Source organism: Felis catus, chromosome C1 (genome assembly GCF_018350175.1).
Source record: "Felis catus isolate Fca126 chromosome C1, F.catus_Fca126_mat1.0, whole genome shotgun sequence".
Classification (NCBI taxonomy): domain Eukaryota; kingdom Metazoa; phylum Chordata; class Mammalia; order Carnivora; family Felidae; genus Felis; species Felis catus.
Window position 1 is genome coordinate 86701296 of NC_058375.1, and position 26672 is coordinate 86727967.

The window sequence follows — 26672 nt, forward strand, 5'->3', positions numbered from 1 at the left end:
ATCTGCACTCCATGAGAAGTATTAGAAAATTTTGTGCACATGTGTATATGAATGTGTAAGTATGTGTGTGTGTATTTGTTTTTGGTGGAATGATTGAAAAAGAAGCATGCCAAATAACTATGGTATTTATGTTGGTGACCTGTTTTTTTTTTTAATTTTAAATTCCAATATAGTTAACATACAGTGTTATATTAGTTTCTGGTGGACTGTTTGTTGAAAGGATAATGGCTGTGCACGTGTTTGGTAGAAAGCTGTCAACATTTTTACTTGTGGTAATAAGACCACACATTTGTACATTTTAAAAACATGGCTTTTTATCATTTTCTCAGGATCCACATGAAGGAAAAAATTGGGATCATTCACCAGTCATAAGCCAAGTGACTATTCATCTCAGTTCTGAATATATCGGTTTTACAAATTCTCTTTTACACAGGAATGCTACCCAAGAGCAACCCTAACTTTTCCTCACCCACACACTTCCAGAAATTCTTTTGAGATCCATAGAAAAGGGCCTTCTGTATTTACAAATAAACAAATTTACAATATATATTGGAGAAACAATTCAAGCATATATTTTGAAAATAGGGGGAATAACAGTAAGCAAAGGTAAATTATAAATCTAACTGGAAATAGATATATATTTTAAAACCAGAGGATCACACTAAACAGGTGCATTTGGTAAGAGAGGGCATGACAATATCAGAAGTTCAAAAGGAGAATGGTATTAAAATTGTAAATCATTAAAGATAACTTTTATTATTTGAACTTTTAAGTTTCAGAATATGTAGCATAAAGGTGGGGATGTGCATTTATGTGGATTTCCCTTAAACCACCACACTGAACATTTTTAAGCTGGCATAATTTAACTTTATAATTTAAAATAATTTGGTTTATTTTTCTCCCTGTTTCAGATCAATGGATCAACACGACTGCATTTGTTTTAAATGGTGGCATGGGGAGCTCAGGTGATCTGTTAGCTGGTTCCAGAAAGAGTATTAGACTTTGAGAGAAGCTATGAATAAAAACTCCATTCTGTTGCCTCAGTGATTAGCTAAGCCATATTGTAATCTCATGGTTTACTACATGTGGGGCTGAGTGCTTACTGCTTAAAAAAATGAGAGTGACTAAAATGTCTTTAGACAATAACTGATTGGAGGGCACTTGTTGGGATGAGCACATTATGTAAGTGCTGAATCACTAAATTCTACTCCTGAAACCATTATTACACTATATGTTAACTAACTTGAGTTTAAATAAAATGAAAAAATAATAAAAGAACTGATATTTTCAAACATTGTGATCTAATATTTACAAAGTGTTAGACATCCAGGAGGTGGTAGTAGTGAGTAATGATTAAGAGTATGGACACAACCCAGGCCGAGAAGATTGATTACCTTTCCAAAACAGGAGGGACCTAAGTGGTTCAGATGTGGCAGATACACGAAGGCATCTAAACAAATGAGAGACATTTTTTCACAGACTGATAATGTTAAAGTCAGCTGGAGGAGGCTACATCTCCTCAAACCCTAGATTGTCTCTTTGATTCATTGGAACAATATGACTATTGTAAAATATGACATCATGGAGACATTTTCTGAAATCTGCAAGAGAGGGGTAAGGCATGATAATAGGATTAGTCAGGCCAGATTAGTCTCATGTTGGCCTTACTGGAGTGACCGGTGCAATTTAATTCAATATTGTCAAATGGTCAATCTGATTACACTTGTGTGTGTGTGTGTGTGTGTGTGTGTGTGTGTGTGTGTGTGTGTGTGTTTGTGTGTTGCAGGAGCATTTGAAGGGAGATGCTGGCCAATGTATTTATGGGAATTAGCTGGCAGGTAAAAGCAGTAAAGGAGAGGGTTATATGTGATTGTATGTGTGTTAGTTATCTGTTGCTGTGTAACACATTGCCACCAAATTTAGAAGGTTATAAACAACCTTAACCATTTAGTATCTATCACCTTTTCTGTGGGCTAGAAGTATGGGAACAACTTGACCAAACTGTTATGGCTTGAAGATTCTCATGAAATAGCAGTCAGATGTCAGGTGAGACTACTGGGATATGAAGACTTGACTGAGGCTGGAACATCCTCTACAAAGGTAACTAACTCCTATGATTGGCAAATTGGAGCTGACTATTGGTGGAAGTTCTCAATTCCTCTCCCGGAGTGCCTTTCCATGTGGCTGGTTGACTGTCCTTATGATATGGTGGTTGGGTTCCACCAAAGAGAGCCAATCAAAGAAACTGAAGCTTCAATACCATTGGTAGCCGATCGTTGGAAGTCACACTGTCATGTCTGCCTGTACTTTAGTTATCACATAAGCCAGCTCTGATTCGTATAGAAGGAGACTAATACACAGCATGAATACAGGAAGTGAGGATAATCAGGGGCCATTTTGGAGGTTGGCTGTCACAATCCATTAAGAGAAATTCCCTTTCCTTTTTCAAGTAATTGGGATAGAACATGTTTTCACTAGGAAGTCCTTGTGAATACTTGTCATCAGACTGTGATGGTGAATCACGATATTTATTATATGCAGGAGTACTGACAGAAAGTAGAAGTACATTGGAATTACCCTGTGGAGTAATTATGGTAGAATTGCTATCAAATAGTGGTAAGAGAGAGAAAAAAAATCTGTCCCCCAGATTATCACATTAAAAGAACAAACTGAACACAAGCAAATAAAGCAAAAAAACATAATGACTCTGGAATGGCTAAAAAAAAACAAAAAACAAAAAAAAACCTGGGCTAACTTTTTGTATTAGAGACCAATCTGAAAAACCTGTCCTTTTTTGAAAAATATATATTTTCTACCTCAAAAGAGAAAGGAAGAAGCTTATAGTCTGCGAACATTCAAGAACATGACACAAGTGGATTGCCAAGAGGCTTTCTTCTGTTTTCTGCCAAGTATCTCAGTGATTGAACTGTACTCCTCATTTGAGTTTACTGTATTATTGAAACTGTCATGTTGTGTTAAATGGAACCATTTGTTTCTCCACACTGGCTGATGAGTGTTTTAGGTTGGCATTGTACTTGGCTGGCCTATATTCCAGTGTACGATGACTAATTAGCCTGAACTTGGGTGACAGAGTTGGGAAGGGAGTAGTGAGTGGTTAGCGAGATGTCAATCCACTATTGCCAACTCCTACCTCAAAATTTCTTGTTCTAGGTCTCCATTTATCATCCGTGTCAACTTTTCTGCTCGTTGGCTCCTGCTTGACATCTAAATCACAATTTGGGTGACCAAAGGCATTCTGATACATAAACATTCCTTTGACCAAGTTGAGTATGTAATAAAAATAAGTCCCATAAGGGATTCTAGCCACTGTGATTGATTGGAAACTATTCTAGGGCTGTAAAACTTGTGGCATTCAAAATAATTTTTAATATGGGAGGACTTCAGAAATGTTGTAAGAGAACTCTGCAAATTCAAGTTGTATTGATTCATGGGTGAATAACAAACCCAAGCACCACAGTATTTTCTTCCTCTCTAGATCTGTGCTGTAATGATATCCAAGTTTCAAAATATTACTTGTCTTGTAATCTACCCAGATTCTTGGCATTTTAGCGGCTGTGGCCTAGATTCGCATTGCCCATCCTAGTATCCATCTCCTCTTCTTAGAACTCTAAGGCACGTGATTGTCTGGAATAAGGACAACAATTGCAGTTAGATATGGTCGTATGCCTAAAGGTCTAGCCAAAGGCATATAAATGGAAGTGCATGACAGTTTCTGGGAAACTTCTGTAAGATAGATTGTAGGTGTGCTTTAAACCTGCTTCCCCCTTACTTGCTTCCTTCTGTGTAGAACTCAGATGTGATGGTTGGAGCACCATGTTGGACCAAGTATAAGTAATCATGAAATGGAACTGAAGGCAGTCCAAGTCCCAGGTGATGAGGAAGCCACCATATCAGCTCTTGCTTGCCTATCCTGGATGTCACGTGAGAAGGAAATTTCTATTTGGTGAAGGTAAGTTACTTTGGTAGAGCTCCATTGCGGGATCTTTATGAAGCCTTAGATTTAAAAGTGGTCTTCTACTATGCTGGTAAACATGTGGCATTGCCAGTCCCTTTGTAAGCTGTGTAGAAATAACAATGGCACTTTCCATGTGATAGTCAGAGATACATCGCTTTAGTAGCATCGCAGGGGAGAATCACAGTACCTCAATGCAGTATGCCTACACAGAAGCTCCAGATGCTGTCACTTCTGTTGCCAAGAAAGCAGCTGCCTCTCCTGATTCCCTGTTGGTTCCAGTGCACATTCCTGGGTGATTCATCTTGGGACACATGTGTTCATTCTGTGCCAGAATGAGGAACACCACTTTCAACTTTTGCAATTCATTAATGTTTTCACACATGTGAGGTCATGGAAAGTTTTTGTATTGGCTGTTTTATGGCATTATGACTTCAGTGATAAAATACTAATTTTTTTCATATTAGAGGATAAAAAATATGAGAAATTTAGCGTCCTATATGTGGCCAAATGAGTCCAAATTTTTTGCAAATAAAAGATAGAAAACAGACTTGGAAATAAATATTCAAAACATGAAACCTGTAATTATTTAACTCACAAGCTGTAATCCTTTCTGAATTAAAGCTCTGGCTTAATATGCATGTTTCAATAGTATCATACCCTTTAAAGTGAATTCATCCACAGTTTGATTAAAGAATTACATTCGTGTTAACTGTGGCTATTTTTGTAAAGTAATTATGGAATACTTATTATGAATAAAACACTGAATTATACCCTATGAAGGAGGGAACACAAGTGTCTAAAGTAGAGAAAACAGCATGAATATGTCTTAGTATGGTATTAACGGTATACACATATCGTAATTCATTGAAGACCTGAAGGAAATGTGCTTAACTTTTAGCATTAGTTTTGAGTTATTGTGCAGGGTATTTGGTGAATCTTTAGTGTCCCTTGGTAGCTTCAATAGGTGTTTGATAAAAAGCTATGTTTTTCAAAATCATGGCTATTATTTGATTATTCATGTTTTCATCACTAGACACTGCATATATAATGTATCTTATAATCTCTTCTAATTAAAAAAATGCTGCTACTGTAAACAATGCTGGCAACTCCCTTTATGTGCACGTTTTGCAAGTGTGAAGAATGGCTGTTCATTTGCAGCTGTAATCAGTTCACTGAAAACATTTGTTTGTCTATAGCTGACAGTTCTGAAGCCTGTGTTAAAATAGAGTCAAAGTCGTTCCTTAACAGAAGTGCAAGAGACAGTTTTCTACTGTTTCCTATTATCTCTCAAATGTGTTTTCTACTCAGCTTACATGTTCTATACAGGTTTGCAAGAGAGCAGCCGCTTGGGAATCCTGATGCGGAGAGTGATAATAATGCCTATTAGACGTCAGGTATTTTACATATATTTTTTGTAAACTTCATAATAATTTAAAGGGCAGTTATCATAGCTCCCATTTTGTTAATGATAAAACTAAGACACAGAGGGGTGCCTGGCTGGCTCAGTCAGTTAAGTGTCCGACTCTTGGTTTCAGCTCAGGTCATGATCTCAGGATTCATGGGATTGAGTTCTGCATAGGGCTCTCACTGACAGCGCAGAGCCTGCTTGGGATTCTCTCTCTCTCTCTCTCTCTCTCTCTCTCTCTCTCTCTCTGCCCCTCCCCCCCCACACACTCTTTCTCAAAATAAATAAACTTAAAAAAAACAAACCTGAGACCCAGAGATTTAAGTTAACCTTTTAAGATCAAAATACTGATTAACGGAAAACGTTGGTTTGAACTCAAGTCTGTCAGCAGCAAAATTGTGGTTTCCACTGTATGATACTACTTTCCATGTGATACTAGACTTTCACTATTACAGTCCCTTTACAGCAGTTGGGATCTTGGAATGAATCTGCTTCATTTTTAGTGGGTTGAAATATTTCATGACTTTGTTGTGAAGCCCAGTTGATTTACTGCTTAATGTCAGGTAGCGTCCACTGACAACACAGGTGAAATTACCTAAGAAGCCAAACATACACACCATGATTATGACCGTTTACCATCTCTTTTCCCCAAAGATGCTTTTATTGTTAAAGAGGTTGTGCTGAAATGTGATGTTTTAAAATTAAGCTCATTGAGGAGATATATATATATATATATATATATATATATATATATATATACACACATATATATACTATTTCTAGGAATAATTTATTTCTAGGAATTCCTGGTGATGATATTTTAGGGAGTCTCAATTAAGAGAAGAGGATGAATATTCTAGTCAATGGATGCAAACAGTACTGTAGAGATGGGTGAAAATGACCACATGATAATAGACTGTCAGGGGGATGGTTTGTAATGCATGAACTGGTTTGTGGCGCAGGCTGTTCAGCCGGTAATGAGGCAGCAGATACTGCCTGTGGCTTGCATGTTTAAAGCTTTCTGCCTAATTTGCAGAATATTAAAGGGAAAACCTGGTAGAACATTAGAATCGTATTCCTTTAAAGGCAAACCCCAAAGAAGTCAGATCTACTGCCTGTTCCTCAAGGTATGATTCAGGCCTGTTTAGAGACACGCCCTTTCCAGGCCCCAATTCATTGTATTGTGTTGCAAATATAAGGCAAACGACGTGTTCCTTCCCACTACTAGAGAGCAAACTTCACCCAAAGGCTCCATTTCTCTCTCTTGTATAAAGCCTAAACCTTTTGATACCTCCCTGAGGCTTTTAAACACAGTTAAACAGGTGATCTCATGGTTCCTGAGTTCAAGCCTCCACGTTGAACTCTGTGCTTACAGCTCAGAGCCTGGGGCCTACTTCAGATTCTGTGTCTCCCTCTCGCTCTCTGCCCCTCCCCCACACATGCTCTGTCTCTCCCTGTCCCCAAAATCAACAAACACAAAAAAAATTTTTTTTAAATAAATAAACAACAGTTAAGCATGGCAATGTTGGGAATGGGTTGTCCAATGAGATACTTAGAGATGACAAAATCCTGGGATCCTAGAATTCCTTGAACTCAGAAAAAGCATCTGAAAGACTGTTAGTTTTGCATACACAGATTTTTAAATCTCACATTTTGTAAGAGACAAGCCATTTAGCTCTTGTTTTATCGCCAGCAATTTGAAGCTATCATTGAGACAGAAAATATGACCTGTGAAGTTTCATGGCATATGTAAAACCTTCCCCATTTTTCAAGTTACTCTCATTTGCTTAGTCATTTACTGAAATAAGATTTCTTGTGAGATAAAACACCACAACCACCACCTACACAAACAAATAAATCAATAACTAACTCTTCCCTCAAATACCTTATCACAAGAAATTCATTTGCTTCTTTCACAAATCAATTATTTGTATATTTGGAACTTGATGTCTTTGCAAGTTAATAATTGGTTGTTTAAATCAGGAGTAACTGCATTTGAACAAAGTTATTCCCATATTGGACCCATTCTTTTTTGAAGTTGGAACTTCAGGCAGTAAGGAGTTCATTATTCTTTGTTTGTATTTTGCTATTGTTAAATAATTTAAACAAGGAAGCCTTTGGATTGAGATGGCTTTAAGGTCCTAGCAGCCTACATGCATAAATGAAAATCTAAGCCTGTAAATGCCTCAAGGTTATGAATTTGAAACCTAAGGACAACCAATCATAACCAACCGAGACGTTAAACTACAGCCAGTCAAGAATTTCCTTACTTTGCTTCTACCTTTGCTCTATAAAGTCTCTCCCCCAGCTGCTGTCAGTGGATCCACCCTAACCACTTCTGATTTGTTGCTGCACTGATTCAAATAGATTTTTGCTTAAATAAACCCTTAACATTTTTGACATGCCTCAGTTTCTCTTTTACAGTATGAACTGTTTCCCACTCCCCACTCCCCAGTCGGGTTAAGAAGGCGTTTGCAAAATCATATATTCTTAGAATTTCCCCATGACTTTGAACAACGATTCTGAGTAAGAGATGAATTCTTGTGCTGTGTAAGGTAATAATAATACTTACCCTATGGCACTGACATAAGGATAAAGTGAGTTAGTATGGGTGAAGTGCTTTTTAAAAGAGTTCCTGACACATAATAGGTGCTCAGTGTAAGGTGGTTATAATTATTGCCTCATTGCTTTGGTCTTGATCATCATCACCTTTCACCTAAATAACAGCAATAACCTATTAATTTTTTTTTTGCCATCAATCTTATCTCCCTCTAGCCTTTTTCCACAGAACAAGCCAGAATTATCCTTTTTGAGGTACAAATATGCTGCTCCCATTGCTTGACTTTAGTAGCTGCCTGTTACTCACAAGATATAATCTAAACTCTTTACTATTACAGTCTGGTTTCTCCTTAGTTCTCTTGCCTTATCTTGTAATCCCTCAACCTCAAAATCCACATCTTTTAATTTTATTTGTAAACCCAATGTTTAAAAAAAATGAATTAGAAGCTTCAACTTGGTTTTCTTTTATTAATAATCAATTCATGAATTAGTGGATTAAAATTTCCCCTGCAATTAACTCCATTTATAAATTTAGTTACTTTATATTCCCTTGAGTGTTTCAAACCACATTAAAAATTTTTAAATCTCTTGATCTTAGGCACCTTAAAAAACAAGCAAATGTGCTTTTTTTTATAATGGTAAAAAATACATAACATAAAACTTGCATTTTTACCATTTTTAAGTGCACAGTTAGTTCAGGGTCCTTAAGTGCATTCACACTGTTGTCCAGATATACTTTTAACTAGAGCTTTAAAAATAGTCTAAGGGCTTAAGCATATTTTGTAAGTTTGATTAAATCAAACTTACAAATGTTGAAAATTGGGTCTCCAAAAAATTCATATTCTGTCCACAATTTAGTTATTTTATATCCTTTATGTTAAAATAAAAATACCAGTTAGATATTTCAATGTGAAATCACAAGGCTTTTATGTCATATTCTCTTAAACATTTGGAACATAAAAAATACATTAAAGAAAACATTTCAAAAATTTACTTATGAAAATGGGTAAGGTTGTATTACCATCTTGATGCAAAGGAACAGCATCCTAGTAGGCCAATTTAAATATTCATTTTCTGCAGGCACATCATACAGGAAATGAGAATAGTCACATAACCAATGTTAGACTTGCCAAGAAAAAAAAATTCAAAGATTTGGAAATGGGCAAGAGGGATGATTGCCCTTTTAAAGGAATGCTAGGGATTTCCTTCAGAGATTATCTGACATTATAGGGCTATGCACCTTTGATTGTTTCTCTGTGACAATTTCAAAACCATAGGGGTAGAAATTAAGTTATAGAAAACTGGTATTTCTCAAGTGATTCTCATGCATAGCAATACAAGTGAATTATGTCATGTAGAGATAGAACTTGTTTCTACTATGTGGAAAAAATAATTTCAAATATTATGTTTTAAGTTATTAACCAGTTTTAATCTATTAGCAAATTCATTTTAGCAATCTTGATTGCCTACACATATATATCTATCTGTGCTTTAAATTCACCTTTCAACCAGTTTTAACACCTTATTGATTTGCTCATTAATTAATGAGCTAAAATAAAGTGTTTGATAGTATTCATTTCATACTTTTATGAGTCATGTTCTTAATTCTGTAAAAATATATACATCAGAAAATTAGATTTTTAAAATAGAATGTCTGATTAAAAATATCCTGGGGCGCCTGGGTGGCTCCATCAGTTAAGCTTTCGACTTTGGCTCAGGTCATTATCTCACGGTTCCTGGGATGTGACGGGCTCTGTGCTAACAGCTCAGAGCCCGGAGCCTGCTTGGGGTTCTGTGTCTCCTCCTCTCTCTGCCCCTCCCCTGCTCATGCTCTCTTTCTCTCTCTCTCAAAAATGTATAAACATTAAAAAATTAAAAAAAAATCTTGACTGACAAGTGACAGCATGCTGAGAGTGAACTATTTACTAGTTGAACAAGTCATAATCCCTATGTTCTTTAGAAAATTTTTCACACAGTGGGGATTTATTCCCAGAAGAAGTCATTAATTACTGCATGGAAAACATTTCTGTTCCAGACCAGTGTTGAGAAAAGTTACAAACTTTTAGAATGTTTCCAAAAATTATTCACAACATTCTTGAGGTTACAGAACTACTTACCATTTCTGGCTGTCCTTGGAGAAGAGACCCAGGATGATTCAGCCAAGCCGCAGGTAAACATGCTGAGTATTCCCATCTCTTTCCAAGGAATTTTTTAAGATATGCCTTTTTGGTGTGTATATGGTATGCATCTTTTCTTTTTTCCTTCCTTCCTTCCTTCCTTCCTTCCTTCCTTCCTTCCTTCCTTCCTTCCCTCCCTCCTTCCTTCCTTCCTCTCTCTTCCTCCCTCCCTCTCCCACCCTTTCTTTCTCCCTTCCTTCCTTCCTTCCTTCCTTCCTGCCTGCCTGCCTTCCTTCCATCCTTTATTTCTTTCTCCCTCCCCCACCCTTTCTTTCTCTTTTTCTCTCTTCTTTCTTTTTCTCTTTCCTTCTTTGTCTCTCTCTGTCTCTTTCTTTCTTTTGCCTTTCTATTTTTCATCCTCTGATTTTGATGGATAGAATCCCTTACTCGTTTAACTAGGTAGTGCTAATCTCTTTGCTGAATGTTTAAATTGAACAAATCTTTTTATTGCCTGATTGGTTTCTATTTCTCTTGCTCATTAGACACCATTCTTTCACTGACACCCATCTTCACTCTTTTCCATCTCATACAGAGAACTACAGACATTGCCCCTAGTACACCAGGTTGTCTCTTGTCTTTAGATCTTTGTACCTAAACCTGCAATCATCCTGCCCCTACTTCTGAGATGAACTTCTCTGGGAGGTTTTTCTGCTTTGAAACTCAGGGTTAGGTTTCTTTTGTGTGTGTGTTCTCATCACAGATGTATCTATCTCTCCTGCGGTGCTTATCACACTGCATTGTAGATACCTGTTGCCTTGCCTGCTATCTCTATTAGATAATCTTGAGGATGGGGACAACATCTTGTTCGCTGTTGGAGCTTTCACACTAAAGAGAGGCCCCATAGAAAGTGCTTAGTACATACTTATGAGAAAAAAAAACAGATGAAGTTCAGGGAGCAGTTCTGAGACTTCAACACTATATTCTGATGGTGGAACAAAGATCAAACACTAGAAAAATAAATCCATGTTGTCAAAGCTCCTAAGGAATCTAAGGCCACTTTAGTAGCATTTTGCTAGTCTTGTCAATTTATTGACCTTATCTAATTCATTCTTCATCAACCACTTTTATAGAAATATCCTGAGAGGACCAATGGCTAAAGGTACTTGTGATCTTATTAAAAGCGCTTATGGTTGCTGGATGAGTAACTTTAAAACAGAAATCAAGTTTTCTGTTGTCCTAGAGAACGACACCAACTCTCCTCTGCTCATACAAAAGATTTAAGCCACGATAAATGATGAAACAATTTTAAGACATCATATTCCAGCAGCTGCTAGTTTGGTGTTTTCTCCTGCAGGCAGACACGGTTTCATAGAGTCTTTGCTGGTGTTAAAGGGAAGCCCTGACTCCAGGCCTTTTCCATAGGTGAGGTCTCGTTCCTGTCTTTTCGTTTTGTTTCGCTCCTTAGAAAAATTTTTTGTAAAGTTTACTTTGGACTGTCCAAGATTTCCAGTGTTTCTGTTGCAATCCAGTTGGCTATGACCTAGAGACTTATAAAGAAAACAATTAGCATTTTATGTTTAGCTGCAATTTTCAGTGTATCAACCACATGTGATTGTACCATATTTCTGCTCAGTGACTCCCTAATTAGTGACAGTCACAGATGCTCTTGCTGCATTCTTGGAATCACTATCTGAACAAAAATAAAGCTAATGTGCTCTATTTTAGTTATAATAAATTTTCAGGTACCACACAAATCATGAAAATAGTCAATGACAACAGATGTTACCAATTACTTTGTAGTTCTGTATTGGGGGGGGAAGAGGGGGTTGAATATGCATACAACATTTCTTTCTTTCTTTTATATTTATATTTTGTGATAAAATGGTAGCTGAAAGAAGTGAGATAACACAAAATTATTAACAGTATGTGTGAAATTGTACAGAATACTTTTATAATTCTAATGTTATGGAAAGAGTTGATACTAATATATTACCTTAGGTAATTATGACTTATGTTTATTGTGTTTCAAGGGATGTGATTTGCTTTTAAGAGCCAGACGGATGCTACAAATCTTTCTTCCCAAGAAAAAAACATTCTGAGATTCCTCCCAACAATTGTGAGTTATTTGTTTTGAACATTGTGGAGGTCTGGCATTCATTTTGTGTTATCCTGACCCTTTTGTAGCCAGGCATCAAAATCTGTTTTTCTAGTACTGTGGTTAGTCTGCCTGGATTTTAAAAGGATTTTAAAATGCATTTTAGTTTGGAACCATAGCTAATGTAGTTAATGAAAGTACTTTCTTACTTTCTTTTCTGATGATGAGGAAGATGTCTGTGCAGTGAAAGTAGTTAGCTAGTAAAGAATATCATCTCATAGCCCATTGATATGTTATTTTATGAAATTAAGTGAGGTTTTCTTCTTTCTTGTAATTACTGTCTATCTTATTCCATATAGAATGTCAGATACTAGGAAGAATAATAGATACTTTAATTTTACTTTTTTAATTATCAAGAATTAAAAAAAAAATATGACCTAACCCTTCAAGGGTGGGTATGATAAGAATGTTTACATTAAGTATTCCAGGTACTAGAAAAAGAGAATCTGAAAGTTAACAACTACTTTTAGAAAGAATTATTGGGTTGGGGCACCTGGTGGTTCAGTCAGTTAAGTTTCTAACTTTGGCTCAGGTCATGATCTCACAGCTTGTGAGTTCAATCTCTACCCTGGGCTCTGTGCTGACAGCTCAGAGGCTGGAGTCTGCTTTGGATTCTCTGTCTCCCTTTCTCTCTCTGCCCTTCCCCTGCTTGTGCTCTCTCTCTCAAAAATAAACATATAAAAAAATAAACATTAAAAAATTGCTGGATTTATTTTAATTTATATAATATAGATGTATATTACACATATAATTAATGTTGACTTTTAATGTACCCGACTTCACCCATGAGGGGTTGCCAATTAGGGAATTGTGTAACAGTGTCTAAGATGACAAGAGTAGCAAGGGTTTTTGCTTTTTTTTTTTTTTTTAATTATCATTTATTTTGAGAGAGAGAGAGAGAGAGAGCACGATGAAGGGAGAGGTAGAGAGAGAATCCCAACCAGGTTCTGCACTGACAGCGTAGAGCTCAATGTGGGGCTCGAAGTCATGAACCACAAGATCATAACCTGAGCCAAAACCAAAAGTTGGACGCTTAACCATCTAAGCCACCCAGGTGCCCCTGTTTTTAAGTTTTCACCCCTACTTTAGTTTTTTTTTCAAGACACTAGTCAATTTGGGGACATTGTGAGCCATTGTGGTATTGATGTAAGCTTCTTGCTGAAAAGGAGATTAGTTGGCTATAATAGGAATCTAGACATACCTTTTTAGTAGATTAATTGCATCAGTGGTTCCAGATCTTTACCCCTCCTCTAGCCCATGAACTTTGCTTTGTGACTTTGAAGTTGCCCTTACTTAAAGAGGTAAAGTTTCTCTCTGTCCCTAAATTCTGAATTTGGCCGCGTGATTTGCAGATTTGGTATGTGTAGACGTTTGAAAAAGTGCTTGTATACTCCTGCTTCTGCTCTTGACCCTCTGCCTTTTCCACAGGAACACACCCCAGCTAGGCTGCTGGAGGAATGTAAGGGACATGTAGACAGAATCAGCCACTGACAGCCAATCAACCCGACATGCAGGTGAGCCCAGTTGTTAGCAGAAGGCCCACTTCGTGGAACTTGCTCACATATAGACTTGTGGACTAATTAAAGGCTGATTTCTGGCATAGTTCATTCATAGTATCATTGTGGCAACAGGTAACTGATATAAATCTCATTCAAGATTTGTTTCTTTTGGGGGGAAATGAGAATTCCCAACTAATGGCTTCAGGGACACTTTCTTTTTCTTAGATTCAGACAGTTCAACCACTGGATAACGGAGGCCTGATAATTCCAGTTAGATAGGATTATAATTGTAGCTTAACCGTGAGGATCAATAGAGCATGTGTTTTAGGCCCCTGGTGCCTGCCTCAGGTGCAAGAAGAAGTATTAGGCTGAATGCAAAGTATTAATTACCAGAGAACACAGAGTCAGGCATATATTTTTTGCTAATGGAATGTACTAAAACCTGATTACAAAAAATCCTAGGGGACTTGGGAAAAAAAGCTATAAGGGACATTTTATAATGTCCCACTTGCACTGAGTTCTAAGTTAGGTCAAGGGGATTTAAAAGCTTAACATTATCCAAAGACTTTCTTGGTACATCAGGTGTTTATAAGGTATTTTCAGCATATTATCTATTCACTATATAATCACACACATAAATATATTTTTGCCCTCTCTAGAAAATTTTAGAGGGAGATTTATTTTATTTTTTCTTTCTTTTTAGTTTCTTAATACTACCACTTTTGGCTTTGGTATTTCCTTCCATTAAACAAAATACTAAGCTCCTACAGTCTATAATTTAAAAAAATATTTCAATGTTTATTTTTGAGAGAGAGAGAGAGAGAGAGCATGCGAGAGCATGGGGGAGGGGCAGAGAGAGAGGAAGAGAAAGAGAGTGGGAGAGGGGCAGAGAGGAAGACGCAGAATCTGAAGCAAACTCCAAGCTCTGAACTGTCAGTGCAGACCCTGACTCAGGGCTGGAACTCACAAACCATGAGATCATGACCTGACCCAAGGTTGAGCGCTCAACCGACTAAGCCAGCCAGGTGCATCTACAGTCTACAATTTTAACCTCTACTTTTAAAATTAAAAATACTCTAGAAATTTATCATAAGCATGATATTTAATGGTTGTATAATACTTAGTTGCATGAATTTAAGCATAATTAACCATTTCCTCTTCTTTTCTACTCTATCACTATTCAAAATTTTGCTGTAGCAATATTTTTTGTTTGTATTTCTTTCTGATTACCTTTTTATGATGGATTTCCAGAAGTGAGGTTATTGATTCAGATGTTATCAGTATCGTAAAGGCCTAAACTTCTGAATACAAGTAGCCTAACTTTTTAAGAAAGGTTATGTTGCTTCTTGAAGTGTGTGAAATTGCTTTTCTTACAACAGACTTGCCAGCATTGAGTACATTCTTGAAAAATTACCCTATGATAGTATACATATATTATGAAATTTACAAAGCTCAATAATGCTAAAAAATAACAAAAGTGTAATTGTTTTCAATTGCAAAAAATAGTAACTTTTCTCAGATTAAAGATTATTATGTGGCTTTGAAACTGTGATAGAGCTAGAAAGGCAACATTCTTCCCCCCCACCCCATGCTTCTTAAGGGACCTAGAACAATGATTCATGATAGGATTCTAATTTCCAGCTAATTGAGGGCATGTCTTGAGGCTTTTAGTTTTGGAACTCTAGGCACATAAAGAAAAGGGAATGAGGTGACAACTGCCACAGGGAAGGTAGCAACTGGCCCCAAGAGTGTGTGTCTGAAACTTCACAGTATAGGGGGAGGTACAGTTATGGATATTCAGACCATATTATAAGATTTGAATGCTTGGATGTTATGATGCTTGAAAACAGGAGACGGTGAGGTAGAGTGAGACTAGTAGAAGATTGAGGATACAACAGGCCTTGTTAGAATCCTGTCTCTGTCACTTATGAACAATGTTGTCTTGGGCAACCAATCTGAGCCTTATTTTTCTCATTTTCTAAAAAGAAGATAATATTTTTCTTATTTTCTAAAAAGAAGATAATTGTTTCTAAAAGAAGATAATAATAAAGTGTTCTGATGTAAGTAAATAACAACACAGTTTAAATGCACTTAGTGGGGCCCCTGGGTGGTTCAGTTGGTTGAGCCTCCACCTTTGGCTCTGGTCATGATCTCTGGGTTTGTTGTTTCGAGCCCCGCATCAGGCTCTGTGCTGACAGCTCAGAGCCTGAACCTGCTTCAGATTCTGTGTCTCCCTGCTTGTGTCTGCCCCTCCCTGCTTGTGCTCTGTCTCTCTCTGTCTCTCTCTCTCCCTCTCAAAAATAAACATTAAAAAATGAATAAATGCACCTAGTAATAACAGTTATCAAAAGGAAATGATGAATGGATTGGGTGTCATGGCATAGATTTAATGATGGGGTTCTGTAAAATTTGAAGCATCAGGAAGCCGAAGAATAACAGAAATTTGGGGGGACCTGCAAAACGTTGTGGACTAAGTGAAAAAAATTTAGGGCTCTGGTGGGCACTTGGGCATTTTTCCTTTTATCTGCATGATAACTCAGTCTCCCAGTGGTAATGCTTAATGGAGCAGTGACCAGATGTGAATACCTGGGCTGTCTTGCCTTGCTACATCTTTAATTTTATCCTCTAGTGAAATTACTGTTATCAGAAACCATGTGTTTGGAACTACAAAATTAGAGAATTTTGGGCATTTATTGGGATTGCTCTAATTGAGGGCATCTAGGAGAAAGACAATAACTTGGTGTGTCAAGCTGATATGGAGGTTGGGTCTGAGGGGCACCTGGGTGGCTCAGTGGGTTAAGCATCTGACTTCAGCTGGGGTCATGATCTCGTGGTTCTGTGAGTTTGAGTCCCACATAGGGCTCTCTGCTGTCAGTGTGGAGCCCACTTCACGTCCTCAGTCTCCCTCTCTCTGCCCTTCCCTTGCTTGCGTGTGCGTTCTCTCTCTCTCTCTCTCGCTCTCTCTCAAAAATAAACTTAAAAAAAAATAAAAGTTGACGCTGAGATATGGCTATGGCCAAAACCTGGTTTCAAAGAAATTCTGCATCTGTATTTGGGAGGCTAGAAAACAACACAGGTGGTCTTTGCCTCAAACCCATTGTGGCCAAGAGACTGTTAAAAAAAAATCTTTGTGGTTAACAGTTATCTAAAAACTGATAGAGAGGTAAGTTGTAATGAGACACAAATGGTTTGAGTTTTCTAACGCCCATATGCCAGGTCTAGACCTATCATTTTATATTCACAAGAAAAGAAATGTAAAACATGTGCTGGCATGTAATGCCACATTTGATTAATTTTGACTATTATTAGGATTGTCAGTAATTCCTGCAGCTAAATTTACTGTGTAGACATATGCATTGATTATTGAGATGGGCACAGTGATGTGTCAGCTATGCCTGCCACTGGCAAATCATTTCAGCTCAATATAGAAAGGCAGAGTTTGATATCTTGTAAAAGTCTTTTAATAAAACCCTCTATTGGAACTAGCCCTATTTAAATGGACCATTATGATTAGGAAAGGGACTTTGGTTTCCCCAAAGAGGAGTCTTCTACTAATGAGGATTAATTTGAGAATTAGGGAAATTACTTAGAAACAGCTGAGAGGAAATGGTTTTAAAGATTTGAATTGGGTTGAATGACTGTGGCTCAAAAATTGGAATTGTTCTTTGTAAGAAATGCCATTAACCCAAACTGAAGGATTAGTGGAGGATTGTGAAAAAGTAAATGAGGCAGTTCTCATTAAGATAGTTTCTTTGGACTGAGTAAAGACGAACGAAGCACTGTTCTTGTATTACTCACTGGTAAAGTGTTAGTTGGACAGAAAGATCCACACAGATTTAATTTGTTTTTTTCTTATTTTTTTCTCTTGTACATGACATGTATTTTTCATTCCACAAGGGGATGTTTATAGGGCATCACTAAAAATGACACAGGGACTAGGACCATATACTTCTAGAGTGGATGGGATTTTCATTTGACTTTCTACCCTGTGACAGTCTTCCTGATAGTAAGTTGGTGTCTGTGCTGGAATAAATCCAGGTCGGAGAAATTCAGGATCTCACGAATCAGTCCATTTCCTTCGCTGATAGCACCAAATGTTAGCAAACTCTTCTTTGTGGGGCAAGAAAAATGGTTGCTGCACACCACCTGGGGTTTGCTCTAGGTAGCAGGAGAATCAATCTTCTGTTACATATCTGCTCTGCTGTTCGGGAGCAATAGTGATGGAGGACAGCACAGTGACCTTAGAGCCCCTCCAAATTCTTAGAGAATTTCATTAGGAATTTGTGAAGTCCTAAATAAAAGCTTAAAAGTTAGGATTTAGGTGATTCTTTGAATAGTTAAGATGAAAGTCTGGCTAGCAGGCTTTTTTCTTTAGGAAAACAAATTTTCAAAAATTATGAAAGCAAGACCCAGGCTATATTAAAGGGGAGGAAATGCGTAAAAGAGAATAAAACTTAATAAAGGAATAGGGATTTGGCTTTGATCTGGGGTGATCTAAAGGCTGAGTTTGAGGTTCTGGGACTCAGGGAAGAAATCACTTTATAAGTGGTGTCCAAAAACATGGTGTGGGCAAATTAACTCTAAGAACATTGGTTTTTGATATTTAATTACAGGTTTTTGGTTCAGTTGGTTAGTTTCATACTGTAAAGCTTCTCAGCAAATGGAAGATTTCAGCAAAAGTATGTTTTGTAACAACAATAGGTGATGGTGCTTTGTGAAATGAAAGGGGGATGGCATGGGGCAAAAAAAAATCCAGGACAGTTGTAGGAAGAGGGTGAGGCAACCAGAGTAGCCTATGAGAAAACATCAGAGCAGGGGTGGCAGGTGAGAGCAGAGAAATGGCTTATAGAATATAAGCACCTTCTTCGTCCCTCCAAGAAATCATGGAATTGTGGGGACGGGAGGAGTGTTATTTTGCTTGCCTACTAAAGGAAAATAAGAACACAGAAGCTCACAGAGGACTTGGAGTCATTTGGGTTACAGTACATTTGGGTTACAGTACATTTGGGTTACAATGATTATATAGCACTAATTGATTTTAGTTTTTAGAAGCCTTCTCGAATAAGTTTAATACTATGTGCACAAGGACTTTTCTCAACCAACTGAGCCACCCAGGTGTCCCTTGCACAAGGCCTTTTCTTAAATATTTAAAAGCTGCCCTGCCTGTCCCCAGTTGGACAGATACAGCTCTATCAAGCATTCCACAAATACTTGGACTCCAGATCTTCTCCCCTCACCATCTTGGACTTGGTTCTCTGGACGTGCATTCTTTTCTCAATCTCTCTCTTAAAATGTCATACTTAAAATGGAGCTTAGTATCCCAAGACTAGTCTATCCAATGAGATTCAATGAGAGAAGAAGCATGTGACCTCCCTTTTTCGGAGCTTTGTACTTCTAGCTTTGCATACTGAAACAGAATCAATTTATAATTATGGACCCCTTATCACACTACTGACCCATATTCAACTTTGGTTTAACAAAACACCTAATTTTTTGACACAGAGATATTTTTAAAAATATTTTTTAATGTTTATTTATTCTTGACAGAAAGAGAGGGAGAGGGAGAGAGAGAGAGAGGGAGCGGGAGATGGGCAGAGAGGGAGAGGGAGACACAGAATCCAAAGCAGGCTCCAGATTCCAAGATGTCAGCACAGAGCCGGTGCAGAGCTTGAACTCAAGAACCATGAGATCATGAACTGAGCTGAAGTCAGACGCTCAACCAGCTGAGCCACCCAGGTGCCCCAACACAGAGATATTTTTTATTCATATCTCCGTTATTCTACAGTTGTGGAGTTCATATTTTTTAAGACTAAATTTTATTGTGCACACGTGGTCCATCTTGTTTCTTGAATTCACTCTGGATCTTGATTTATGCCCTGTAAAGATTTTATAAGGTTGCAAGATGTATATACTTTCTTTTTCCCTTTTCCAGCTTTATTGAGGTATAATTAACAAATTGTAAGATATTTAAAGTGTACATCGTCGTGATTTGATGTACATGTACATTGGGAAAGGATTCCCACCATCTGGTTAATTAACACATTCATTACATAATTATGTAATTACTTAATTGACTTATTGGTGAGAATATTTAAGTTCTCCTCTCTTAGCAAATTTTATGATAGAACACAGTGTTATCAACTATAGTTTCCATGTTATACATTAGATCCTCAGATCTTACTCATCTTACAGCTGCAGACTTGTTCCTTTTACCAACCTCACCCTATTTCCCACACCTGCCACATTTTGGCAACCACTTTTTTACTTTCTGTTTCTATAGGTTTGATTTTTTTTTTTTTCACCATGAAGTATTTGTCTTTCTTGGTCTGGCTTATTTAACCTAGCATAATGCCTTTAAGTACCATTCGTGTTGTTGCAAATGGCAGGATTTTCTTCTTTCTCATGGCTGAATAATATTCCATTGTATATATACACTACATCTTCTTTCTCTATTCATTTATTCATGAACACTTAAGTTTTTCCATATCTTCGTTATTGTAAATAATGCTGTAATGAACATGGGGTTGCAGGTACGTTTTCGAGTAGTGTTTTCAGTTCCCAAATAGTAGAATTAGTGGATCATATAGTAGTTTTATTTTTAATTTTTTAAGGAACTTCCATACTGGTTTTCATAGTGGCTATGCCAATTTATAATCCCATCAAGGGTTCACTTTTCTCTATGTCCTTATTGACATTGTGATGTCATTAGCTCATCTTTTTGATGATAGCCATTCTGACAGATGAGGCAATACCTCATTGTGGTTTTGATTTACATTGCCTTGATGGTTAGTGATGTTGAGCACCTTTCCATGTATCTCTTAGCCATTTGTATGACTTCTTTGGAAAAACATCCATTTGGTTCCTTTGTCCTTTTAAAATGGATTATTTTGCTCTTGAGTTATATGAATTTCTCATATAGTTTGGGTATTAACCCTGTATTTGATATATGGTTTGCAAATATTTTCTGTAGGTTGCCTTTTCACTTTGTTGATGGTTTCCTTTGCTGTACAGAAGCTTTTTAGTTTGATGTAGTCCTACTTGTTTATTTTAATCTACTTTCTTGTCAATGTTGAAAATACTGAAAAGAACAAGGCAGAAAATAAAACATGGCATGCCATTGTTTAGACACAGTTACTCAATCAACTACACATCTGTGTAAACATGCAACATTTGGCTCTCATGGTCTCTCTTAGTCATCTAGAGATTCTGGAGAATAAAACAGCCTCCATAATCAATAGAATCTCATGCCACATATTCTACAGTTTTAATTTCAATTAACAAAGAGATATAATGTTTCATTCAAATGGGAATATACTGTATCCTGCTTATGGATCTTCAATTTCTTACAAATACTATGACCTTTTTCAAATTTATGGTAGTAGGATTGTTTTTAAATAGCTTTTTTTGACATTTGCCAACTTAGGACTTGGAGGTTCATTTTCTTCTCTCCTCTGAGTAAGAAGTTTCACCTTCCCTGAATGTCATGAGATCCTTTCTCCCCTCTGTTCTCAAGACAATTCTTGGAAGATGTCTCAGATTGTGCTCTTATACTAAAGGAATTTTGTAATTTTAGTTTGTGAAGAACTAAGATGTGGTGTTTGCCCAGCTTCTGTCTGTGATTACTTTCTTCATCTTGCATTTAAGCCTTCAGTAAAATATACAATCTTATTTAAAGAATTTTTTAAAAAACTTTTTACCCCCTCCCCATTATTTCAGGCCAAGAGAACATTTTAACTTGCTTAATATAAATTTAATTTAAATGTAATTTACATACTCTATGTTGTATAAGCAATATACAAACATGGTCTTGTTGTAACAATATAAATGTTATATAAACACAGTTTTATTCTGTCAGAGTCTCAGCTATATTTACATCACTATCTCCTTATATTAGTCAGTTTTCTTAGTTATAGTCAAATTCACTCTGGTGAGTTTACACGAGAAGGAATTTGTTACAGCATGTTAGTGGGCTCAGAGAATTTCTAGGTGTACATTGAATCAAGGCTGTATTATACAGACAGGAGCAATGTGAGTAGAAGAAATGCCCAAACACATCACGGCACTATTCCCAAAGAAAGCAAGAAATCTTACTACAGTCTTCTGTTATTCTATACCTATTCACCAAAACCTCCTCTAGAGATACTGATAAAAATCTTAGGGCCTTCTTGACCATGAATGTCAGATCTGTGCAACCCCTGCTCACAATCTTGTCTCTGTCAAAGTCTCATTAGTGAGTCTGTTAGTGGAATATAGTCAAATGAAGAACCTACCTACAGACAACTTGGGAAATGCAGACGTAATTTTTCCACCCCTAGGGAGCAGGGAGATACACTGTAAGGCTGCTGGAGTGGTGTGAAGTGAATCAATATGCAGTATCTGCTGCGGCCACCTCTTGGGTCATCTAACATGTACTCTTTTTTCCCAGAGTACAACTTCCCACAGCAATGGGAGCCAGCAGCATGCTCTATGTATAAAGAACCTAATATAAAGGAACAATTCTTTTTGGAATTGAAGAAAGGCTGACCTTCTCCCGAAAGGGGAGGATCACTATATCATCAGTCATTAAGTGATGTTCATAATTCTTGTTCAGTCATTATTCTGGCTTAATATTCTTAATTATGTACCAGATTTATAAAGTTTATCATGGTCAGCTTATCTTATACAAACTAGTAGGAGAAATGTAAAGGCAAAAAAAAAAATAGTCAATTGGTAAGGGAAGGGAAATTCTTAATTCCTGATTCATTTCCCTGTGTATCCATTATCTAATTTTGTCACCCTCAGCCCTGTATTTAGTTGTAGCTTTTCTAAAATTTATTGCTGGATAAGGTGGTACTAGGAGTCCATTGGTTTCAGGCTTACTCCTCCTGCCTCCCCTGCACAGCAGAACCTTTATTTCCTCTTGAAAATCAGCACTGGGGGACCTGGGTGCCTCAGTTGGTTAAGAATCTGACTCTTGATATCAGCTCAATTGTGATCTCATGGTCATGAGATCAAGCTCCACGTTGGGCCCTACACTGAACATGGAGCCTGTTTAGGATTCTCTTTCTCTCCCTCTCCCCCCCCCTCTCTCTCTCCCTCCCCACCCCCCTTCCACATTCTCTCTCTCTCTGTCTCACACACACACACAAAATAAACAAACATTAAAAAAAAAGAAAATCAGCATCATTTATCCTAGTCTATATAGTAATTTCCAGCCTATTGGTCCAGGACATCAGAAAAGATGATTGGGCAACTGCCGGTTCAACATAGATTTCAGTAGAACTAATACTTTCCCAGAACCTGGACAGCTAACATTTTCAGCAAGTCAAATAAAATATTTGTTATATCCTCTGAATTGGCCTGAATAAACTTCCAGCAGATGAGCAAGAAGGACCTTGAATCAGCTTTTTATATGTTTAGAATCTCTGCTAATCATATTATGATTACTTCCAGCTAGGTTTATGATGATGTAGTTTTGTTTTTCTTCTCTATCTCCACATGTTCTCTGTCATTCTCTCCTCAAGTCAGTGAATCTTCATGTAGATGTCACTCTAGCAAGATATAGTGCTTGGTAAATAATAGGTGATCCATACATGTAGAACATTGTTTTTTTTAATCCTGACTTCAAATTGGGTTCACTTGGACAGAAGTTAAAGAGAGAGAGAGAGAGAGAGAGAGAGAGAGAGAGAGAGAGAGAAAGCATGGAAAAAACTTCCTCCATCCTGGACAAAAACCCCAAAACAAAAACAAATAAAACTCATACTGGGGCTCTACTTAAGACCATCTATAGGGCATCTGGGTGGCTCAATCAGTTAAGTGCTGACTCTTGATCTTGGTGCAGGTCATGATCTCATGGCTGTGAGATTAAGTCCCATTTCAGGCTCTGGGCTGAGCGTGGAGCCTGCTTGGGATTCTTTTTCTGCCCCTCCCCTGATTGTGCACACTCTGTCTTCTCTCTCTCAATACATTTTTTTTTTTTTTTGAAGATCAACTATATGAGGAGTTCTTTGAATGAGGCCCAGACATCAGTATTTTTAAAAACAGTCTATGTCAGGGGCACCTGGGTGGCTCAGTTGGTTAAGTGTCCAACTTTGGCTCAAGTCATGATCTCATGGCTCGTGAGTTCGAGCCCTACATTGAGCTCTCTGTAGTCAGCATGGAGCCTGCTTTGGATCCTCTATCTCCTTCTCTCTCTGCCCCTCCCCTGCTCGCTCTCTCTCTCTCTCTCTCTTTTATCACTCTCTCTCAAATAAATAATTAAAAAAATAAAAATAAATAAAAATAGTCTATGTCATTCTCATGTGCTGTCAGATTTGAGACATGCCATACAATTGTAGGCCTGGAGAGAGCCCCGAAATCTCTTATTATCTAATTTCACCTTTGGGTACAAACACCTAAGGCAGCTCAGCCAATGAACACTAAAACCTTATAAATACACAAACATACTTTAACTGTTATGTGTGTGTTTAATATTATCCATTTATTGAAGATAATTTTTAAAAATAGAGGTAAAAAATGAAAACAGTATAACTTGTAATCCCCTCACATAGAGGCCACCACTGTAGACATTTAGATTCATATCCTTGTTTAGAAACCCATCCACAAGTAATTGGGGATCGTGATATATACTTAATTTTTATCCTGCCTTTTCTCCTTATGTTGTTTTGAGCTGTTCTTCAGGTTACTAAATGTTCTTTGAAAAAGGGGAGTTTTAGAGGCCACAGAATACTCTACTGTGTGGCTGAACCAAAATATATTTATCTTTAAATATTTCTCATGGAAATTTTCAAAGTAGAGATACAGTGGAAATGAACCACCGCATACCCATTATGGGACTCAAACTTTACCATCCTGATTTAACAGCTTAATTATGGTTTATGTCCCCCTGTAGATACAGGGGAATAGTTACAAGGCTGTCAGTCCTAAATGATCACTTTGGTTTGTCCTTAGGACACCTTCCTGTCAATGGCCACCATGGATGTTCGTACATAATTTAACCTCCAGATTCAGTTTTGTATTTTCAGTGCAGGCCTGGGGAAGTTCAAAGCATCCACCCCCAAATGTTGGACTCAGCCTATCTTAATGCTTTTGGTAGTTTTTTCTTTCAATTATTGTTATGGCTTTATGATTTTTGAACCATGTATCTTTACCTGGAATTTTTGCAAATTGATGGATTTTTAAAATAGCTTTATAGAGATATGAATGATATATAATAACATGCACATATTTAAGCTATACAATGTGATAGGAATTTAAGAAACAAAACAGAAAAAATAGACAAAAAAACAGACTTTATTTATTTCTTTTTTAATGTTTATTTGTGAGAGGGAGAGAGACAGAGGGTGAGCAGGGGAGGGGCAAAGAGAGAGGGAGACACAGAATCAGAAGCAGGCTCCAGGCTCTGAGCTGTCAGCACAGAGTCCAACGCGGGGCTCAAACTCACAAACTGGGAGATCATGATCTGAGCCGAAGTCAGATGCTTAACCTACTGAGCCACCCAGGCACCCCTTTTTTTGTTAATATTTTTATTTTTATATATTTTTTAATGTTTATTTATTTGTGTGAGAGAGACAGTGTGAGAAAAAAAAAACCAGACTTTTAAATATAGAGAACAAACTAGTGGTTGTCAAAGGAAGGTTGCTAGGGGGATGAGTGAAATAGGTGAAAGGAATTAAGGGTAAATGTATCATAATGAGCACTGAGTGATGTAAAAATGAAAATAAGAAGAAAATAAAAATAATAAAGTGCATAATGTGATAAAATGTGGAATATGTATACTGCATGGTCTGAATGTTTATGTCCACCAAAATTCATATGTTGAAATCTTAACCCCACAGGTGATGTGGGAGGGGGTGTGGACTTTGGGAGGTGGTAATACCTTTACAAAGAAGGCTCCAGAGAAACACCTTGCCCCTTCTAACATGCAAGGGCACAGCAAGAAAGCACTGACGATCAACCAGGAAGATGGCCCTCATCAGAATCTGACCATGCTGGAGCCTTCATCTTGGACTTCTCAGCCTGCAGAATGGTGAAAAATAAGTTTTTGTGTTTTATAAGCCACCCAGTCTATGGTATTTTGTTATAGCAGCCCAAATGGACTAAAATATGTGCACTCTTGAAACTATCACCAAAATCAAGACAATGAACAAATTTATCACTCCAAAAAAATATCCTCATACTGTTTGTAATATCTCTCACTGGACTCATCCCTGTCCCTCTCAAGTTTCTGGACAACAGTGATCTGCTTTCTGTCCCCATAGATTAGTTTACATTTCTTACAATTTTATATCAGTGGACTAATACAATATGTACTCTTTTTTGTCTTTTACTCAGCATTATTATTTTGAGATTCCTCCATATGGTAGTGTGTATCACTAGTTTATTCTTTTTTTATTGCTGTGTAATATTCAATTACATGGATATACTACTTTTGTTTATCCATTAACCTATTGATGGCATTTGGGTGGCTTCTAGTTTTTAGCTACTATAATAAAGCTGCTACAAATATTTATGTACAAATCTTTTTTTTATGTTTATTTATTATTATTTTATTTATTTACTTATTTATTTTTTTGAGATAGTGCCAGTGGTGGGGAGGAGCAGAGAGGGAGGGATAGGATTTGAAGGAGGGCCTGTGTTTGAAGGAGGGGAGGAGCAGAGAGGGAGGGAGAGGATTTGAAGGAGGGCCTGTGTTTACAGCAGAGAGCCTGATGCAGGGCTCAAACTCACAAACCGTGAGATCATGACCTGAGCCAAAGTTGGAGGCTCAACCAGTTGAGCCACTCAGGTGCCCCTCATGTACAAATCTTTGCTTTCATTTCTCTTGGGTGGGAAAGCAAAAATGAAATGATAAAGTGAAATGGATGAATCATATGATAGTGCATATTTAGAGAAATTGCCAAATTGTTTTCCAAAATATTGTACTGTTTTATATTGCCACCAGCAGTGACAATGTCCTCCTTATCTTCACCAACATTTGCTA

General features: G+C 37.3%; 1 long non-coding RNA gene across 1 annotated transcript; it reads left to right on the forward strand.

Moving 5' to 3' along the window:
* The first annotated feature begins 9831 nt into the window (after nt 1–9831).
* On the forward strand, nt 9832–26197 carry LOC109502504. The gene is made up of 5 exons (XR_002161122.2): nt 9832–10110; nt 11412–11479; nt 12088–12173; nt 13641–13726; nt 25528–26197. It is a non-coding gene; the product is annotated as an uncharacterized LOC109502504 (long non-coding RNA).
* Nucleotides 26198–26672: the final 475 nt, after the last annotated feature.